Here is a 5,572-nt window from a genome sequence, read left to right on the forward strand (position 1 = left end):
CACCGCCCCCGGGCACGTTCGCTACCGTGTCAGGCAAATCCGTGGTGATAGGAGCGGGACTGAGCTACGAGCCCCGTCCGTCCACCCGATGTCCGAGGCAACAAAGTGTTTTAAACCTGCTCCTGTCGGCGGCTGATGCAGACGCGGCGCCCCGCACAGGTACGCGGAACTCCTCCCGGGAGCACTTCCTAACGAGGAAGTGTCCCGGCACAGGAATGCAGCTCGCCCGCTGACAGCCCGGGTGCGCCCGGCCCGGGAGTCGCAGCCCAGGTGTGCCTTAACCACATCGCCACCTGTGGGCCTCCCGCATCCCTGCAGCCCCGGCCTGCCCGGGCACCGAGCCGTGAGCCCAGAAACCATCTGAAACGGAAAGGAAAACTGTCTACCTCGGAAAAATGTATTTGGGAAAACGTAGGATAGTGTAGATACGTTTTGCTTCTTAATATATAGGAAATAAAATATTGAAATCTGAATGACACCACAGGAATTATTTAAACGCTGGAGAAAAGTCTATTTCTGTCTTTCTCTGTAGATTGGGGTATGTTCAGAGTCTGCATAAAGCGGACTGGGAGCTCATGGAAAGCTTCCAGAGGAAAAGCAGGGAGAGGACCGGTGTTGTGGTTAAAAATAATGTATTTTTTTAGCATAGGCCTATGAAATATATCATCTGGATGTAATCTCCATGTACATATTACATTTAAACATACTCAGCAGTTTTAGATTTTTTATGTAGGATCTGGTACAATTTAAAATATATAAAGTAACAAGGCATACTACAGATAATCAACAATCACTGATATTTTAGCTCTGTGACAGCTAAGAGCACAAGAATAGAGCAAATGCCAAGCTAAAATAAAATCTAAGTTGTCTAATTATCTAAGCCTGTAATGGCTGGAAGCTACCAAATTCAGACTCTGGGAGAGCCATTAGGACCTCTGCTTATTGGAAAAGATACTCTACCAAGAAACTCTGCCATAGGCACTAAAATGTTTACTAGTCTTAAAACTGATAGTGATACAAAAGATGGGAATTACCTTCTCAAGCAGCAGAGTTTTAAATGGCTTAATGATGTCTTCCAAATAGCATTACAGTGTTCATATCTTTTTATGAAATCTGATCATCACTAATTTTTGTGATTAATTTTAACAGAGCAAACCTTAACTGAGAGCATTTTGCAGAGCAATATTTTTCTAATTTTTCTTTTGTGCAGCATCTGCTGTTGCTGTGCTGTCATCTTCGTTATGTTTTTCATTGTCTATGTGCCATAATGTAATTAGTTAGTTCAACATCATCTGTGCTATTAGATGAGATGTTTCTATGGTAAGTTAACATAGTTCTGTGTAATTGGTAGATTTCAGCAGTAGGCATGAATGTATCCATCAACTTTAGGTCGATTTGAGTCCACAAGATTTAAATTCACTTGGCATACGTTACCCTAGAAGACTTAATTTTGGCTGAATGGATAAAAAACACAATGCAGAAGAAAATCTGGCTGCTTATATCGCGGTACTGTTGGAGTCAGGGAAAGGAAAGCATAAAATTGCTGGCTTAGTAGTTGCAATCTGAATGTCTGGAAAATGTTACAGCCTGTGATCCAAATCATTCTTAAACCTAGACGTGCCCCTAAGATAGCAGGTAGTCCAGAATTCATCAGGGTTATCTCTCTGTTCATGAAAGGAGTTTTGGTTCTCTCCCTAAATACTGCATTCCTTTGGGACCTCTGGGTTCTCTCCCTGCATACTTCATACCTATGGGACTCTTTTCCTTTTCTCATTAGAGAGAAATGTTGAGGCTGCTGCTTTGAAATCTTCCATGTGGTGCTTTGCTAATCCACGTGTCTTGCAAGCTACCCCTTTTGAACAAACAAACTTTTAAAACAAACTCTCTGACCCCAGCCTCTCCAGAAGCAGTGATGAAAAATCAACAGCCATTTCTTACTTTAAAGTAATGCATACTTTTACTCAACATGGAATCTTCTGGTTTAGGCCTCAAACAATTTAAAAATGTGACTGGATTAAGTATTTAAGTTGGATATCTAATGATACAGCAGAATCACATCCTCTCAGAAGCTGGGAAGAATCCTGGATGGCTTAGAGCATTCTTTTCTAAGCAGTAGACAGTACTGTTTGCCCAAAAGAGTAAGATAAGTCACTTTTAGAAATCTGTGTATAGATTTGACTTACTTATAAATACATGAGTAACTTTATGTACAATAACACAGAACCATGGGAGGTAAGCACAGTTTGCTTAGGTAAGGGCTTGCAAGACCCTTTTATCATCACTGTACCCATAACTAAGGACAGGAGCCAAATAATATAAATGTCAGTAATTATATATATTTATATTCACAATAAAGTTCACTTTTGGAAAAGCTAAGCCTATATTTGTAATGACCTCATATGGCTAAAATTACATTCACTAACTTGTCCTGTTCACATTCCTGTTGGGAGAATAAATATATGACCACAAGACATCAGTAGGTAGCAGAAAGTCCTGCAAGTGAGTTCTGCAACTAAATCAAAGATATCACAGTTTGTAATTCTATGTCATCTTTGTTTCAAATTGAGAATCTCTAGAGGCCTCTAGGAATATGCATATGTGATAATAAGTTCACTACATAAAAAAATCTTAAAATTGGAAATACTATATCAATTTTGAAAGAGGGTTTTACATTCCACAATCTAATAAAACAAGACATTTTAAAAGCAAACAAGTTAAAATTAATTTGATACTCTTAAACATGTACTGACAATTGATTTTTGTGATGACATATCTGTATAGTGATATTTTGTCACAAATTTGAATATTTTTATGATTCATATGTATTCATCTTTAACAAGGAAAAAACCCTTTGACTTACAAATATAAACTCATATAGAACTTACCCTTTAAGGTAAAAAATGTTTATTCACAGATACTTTTATAGAACTGTCATTAATATGTTGCCTCTATTCACTAATCACTTTAACAAATGGTCAGATTAGAGAGTGGGACAGCACAGTTTGGTTGTTTGAAGGCCCAAATTGTAGATAAAAGTAGCTGTGGAGCTAGTTTAAATTTACCATACAAAAAAGATCAACTGGAAAGGAATTGAAAAAATAAAAATCTGCCTCAGTCAACTGACCGAAATGTGCTTACCTAATGCAGAGGTACATATTTATAGCACCATCACTTATGCAATATGTTACAATGAAAAATGAAAACTTAGCTCAAGCCTGTATTATTTAATTAATTAGCCAAATAACCTTAAATATGCAGAAGAAATTAGTATTATGCCTGAGTGAATAAACAGCACGTTTAATATTTTTGATGATGTTGTCCACACAAAATACATTTATAATTGCATTGAAATTATTTTCAAAGATGTGTGTCCAGTAGCAATCCTGTGTCGTTAGACTATCTGTATGAGTGTATCCAGGAAATGAGTTATTTACCTGTAACTCATTGCTGTGGAGGAGTACATCTGATATCCCTGTGAAGCTCCCAGAACCTCTGAATGACGTAATTCACAGAAAAGTCCACGAGCAATGTTTTCCACCTATTTTATACCTATGCACAGAGAAGACCCTTGCGATACCTGGCTTGGGCTATAGTAAACCAATGGAGGAACATTGGAGCTGTTTTCTCTGTAGGCCTTGAGGGGATGTTCACAACCTAGAATTTCGTGGGGTTTTGCTCTATGATACATCATCAATGGGAAGGCACAGTTTTAGCTAATACGTCTAGATGTTTGTAGTGACTCTTTCTGATGGAAATTTGACATTGGCCATTGTTTCAAAAAGCTGAGAGAAAGCAAGGTATGGACTGAGAACTGAAACATGCACATAACAGAGATCCCCTTAAGTTGTCTTTTTAATTTAAGAGCTACCAGCACAGTTTAAGAAAATGGAGGGCTACAAAAATAAAGAGGAAGAGCAGCCTGGTGACTTGCATCTGGCAGAAATGCCTCTATCATATTTGATTTGAAATTTACATAGATGCCAGGAGTTATGACACAACTGTCACTTTAAGTTCACTTAACTGGACATGAAACAATAATGACAAACGATCAGAATGACAGTTCTCCTTCTATTCTGCAGTGAGGTTCTTTGTATCTCAATTCTGCAACATTCCTTCTGCTCTCTCCGCCAGACAAATGTTATGATGATTTCTCTGTTTGAATCAACGCAGCCTTGCTGAAAGCAAGAAGGAGAGTTTCTAAGCTTTCTATTCAGTTTTTTAGCTCTACCATTTATCAAAGAGTTTCTTAGTAACAGTTTTTAACATTAACTCTTTAATAGTTACTTGAGGATGTAATCCATTATTTGAAAACATTGTATTGCGTAAGAATATTACATTATTTTTCATACAAAAATATAGCTCTCTACTCTTCTTGTTTTTCAAAACTGGAGCGACTCCTGTACTCCATGACCATAACTCTTTTTATCATTCTACTATGATTCAGTAGCTTTTGCTGTCTTATAAACAGTCTTACAATTAAGAGCTAATGTTAATGGAATAGATTGTTGTCATAGTATAATGGTTTCCTGCTGCTAGATAAATGCTGTGGCAATGCTAGGACATTTATTGAAAGTAATAGTGAAGACAAAGCTAAGAGATTTATTTTTAAAGCAGGTGCCACAGATCCAGTGACACCATTCTGTTACAATTGTTTTATTTCTATTTCACTACAAGGCTGATGAAGATGGAAGCGTTTTGCCTGATGTATGCAAGTGCAGCAAAGTGACAGTGGCTTATTTCACTGTAACTGAATAAGCTGCATTGCACTTGGCTCGGGAAGAGATTTATTGTGTGGCTCATCCAATCAGAAAACAGTTTATCCATTAACTATGGCTTTAAAATATGTTGTATTTCCATGAACAAGATGGGGCTTGATGCTTTCTTTCACAGAAACAGATAGGCAGAGTTCACAGAAAAGGAGGAAAGTGGGGCCCTACAGTGCTTGCACCACCAGTCTCTTCCAGAAGCCCCACTTCCCTCTGTGCCACGGGGACAGCAGGCTGGGGAGAGTGAACCTGTCCATAGCCTGTTCCCCTCCTCCCGAATCAGTGGTTCCTTGTCTCCCTTCTGCATTGGAGGAGGGTGTTGCCTCAGCGTTAGCAGAGCAGAAATGCAGTGTTATTCTTACCAGCAGTGCTGTGCAGAGGGTGGAAAGTTTTTGTCTCATTCAGTGTTTCCTCTGTCTTTGCATTCACAGAATCTTGACGTTTTGAAAAGTATGCCTTCTTCCTTTCCTATGACTTTTAAAATTGCTCACCCCTAAATCCTCCAACAGAGAACTGTGAAAAGCAGAGCCTGTAGAACTTCATAGGCTCTCTTATCTGCTCTTGTAGAATTGTAGTAAAGTACCTTGATTACCTCAAATATCTAGCTCCTACAAAATTGGAATCAATTGTCAGGAAGTACATGGGATCCATTCCATTCAACAAGCTTTCTCTGGACAGATATGCCCTATTTGCCTGACTTAGGCTTCAAAAGATCCTTTGTCTTTTCTTTCCAAGTGGCAGTGCTGTAGCTATGACAGCTTGAGGATATTCCACAAATAATAAAAAACATGATCCCTTCCCACAAA

Source organism: Manacus vitellinus, unplaced genomic scaffold (genome assembly GCF_001715985.3).
Source record: "Manacus vitellinus isolate BGI_N305 unplaced genomic scaffold, ASM171598v3 scaffold_21_pilon, whole genome shotgun sequence".
Classification (NCBI taxonomy): domain Eukaryota; kingdom Metazoa; phylum Chordata; class Aves; order Passeriformes; family Pipridae; genus Manacus; species Manacus vitellinus.